This window comes from Pyxicephalus adspersus, chromosome 3, assembly GCF_032062135.1.
Source record: "Pyxicephalus adspersus chromosome 3, UCB_Pads_2.0, whole genome shotgun sequence".
NCBI lineage: Eukaryota > Metazoa > Chordata > Amphibia > Anura > Pyxicephalidae > Pyxicephalus > Pyxicephalus adspersus.
The window spans coordinates 131,968,690-131,970,732 of record NC_092860.1 but is presented as its reverse complement, the minus strand read 5'-3'; positions in this window follow the sequence as shown (position 1 = coordinate 131,970,732).

Genomic DNA, 2,043 nt, shown 5'->3' with positions numbered 1-2,043 from the left:
GGTTAGTGGAATACCAGGGAGGAGGAGGTTACAGTAGTCCAGACAAGAGATGATAAGAGCACGTACAAGGAGTTTGATGGTCTCTGGGGACAGGTAGGGGCGGATTTTGGAGATGTTGCTCAGGTAAAAGTGACAGGACCTGGAAATGTTGTGAATATGGGGGTAAATGAGAGGGCAGAATCGAAGGTGACGCCAAGACAACGTGCCTGAGGGGAGGGCCGAATAACAGTGTTGTTAACAGCTAGAAATATATTGGGGAGATTTGGAATTGGGGGGGGGGGGGGGTTGATGAGTTCTGCTTTATCCAGGCTTGATCCAGGCTGAGTTACAGAATCTGTTGGCCATCTATGATGAGATTGTTGACAGGCAGCATGAGACCTTATCCAGGACTGAAGGAGACAAGTCAAGGTGGATAGATAGATGTGAGTGTCATCAGCATACAGAAGTCATGGTGTCATAATGTTTTGAAGACCCATAGTACCCATAGAATAATTTTAGCAAGGGACAACGTAAAGCAATCCAAGAAACTAATCAGGACTCATCTTGATTTGTTCTTTTAACAGTAAACTAGAATATTAGATTGGTACACAGTGGGGTTAATCTTAACAGTGCATGATTTTCTTCATTCCAGGTTACAGCAAAAGTTTTGTGATCTATTCACAAATTTCCATAACACTACAGGGTGTAGCCTAGAATACTAGTTTTTCACCTCCTTTTTCTATGCTGGTACCCCTTCCAAACACCAAAATATATTTTTAAATGTTGGAGGGGGGAGGGGGGATAGTCTAGGTATGCCACTGTTCCCGGTTCCAATGTTCTCGGTTTTAACTTCATAAGGAAAATACTGCCCTCACTTTACTCACCTACAGTCTCAACATCACCTGTTCCAGTGTTTTCAGTCATCCCCCCATTCTTATACCTTCTTCCTTAAAACTACACGTTATGTCCCTTTAGTCTCTACTGATATTTCTTAGACATATAACAACTTTTTCACCTCGTCTTAAGACAATTTCCTATTGATTTTTGGTAAGTAAAGTCTCCAAAACTTGATGCAATATTTGTAAAGCGCTATATGGAAGAACCAAAACCTTCTTCCAACTGCTGGCGATTCCTCTTGTGATACACCCCAGAATTCTATTTTCTACTCTCGAAGCGATCATTCTTTTTGCTCATTTTGCAGCCATCTGTAATGAGAACCCTGATTTTTTGTTCTGTAGCTCATTTCTTTTTTCTACTCAGTCAGTTTTCCCTACTCATTTTCTGACCCACACGCACAAAATGTCAGTTGGAATGTAATTGGTGGCCATGGACAAAACACTTCATGTATGAGATGCCTGCCAGGCTATCCATTAGTTGGCTTATTCCTTATCTACATGTGTGTGAAATGCTATTAGAAATCTCATCTTCTGCTTCTCCAGCTGACTTCTTTGCACAGTTATCACATTTGTATCCATTCAACTGAGCATATTAGTGACTTAAAAAAAAAGAGAGATTTTGTGATTCCATGTCTTCATAATGCCAGCAAACGACACAGCAATAATCAGCATTTAGCGAATATTGAGCTCCATCCAGCAGGCTCCAGGTGTATGATGTATTAGACGGCACCATCTTCCATACATAGTACTTAGGTCTATATTAGCCTTAATGAATAGAACAGTTCATTGACTCTATTTTATACATGAAATCTGCACAGAAAGTCAATTACCGCAATTTAATAGCAATATTTTCTGAGCATTACCATTGACTGTAAGGATTAAATGATTATTTCTTTTATTTTTAAGTATCTGTCACCGCGTTGGCTCCATTTGCTAAAAGACTCTATTTGAAATGAAATGCACTTTAGTAAAGGGATCATTAATGATGTACACCAAGTAGTCACCAAATAAAAGCAGAGCTGATGAGGTACGGCAGTGCTAGGCTCGTTTTTTTTTCTTTTTTTTTTTTTTATAAGATTATGGCTGGATGCCTGACTACATGTAGTTCCTGAAGATTAGCTTATGTGTACAGTGAGTGGAACAATCTTCCCTTTCATTCAGGAGGATG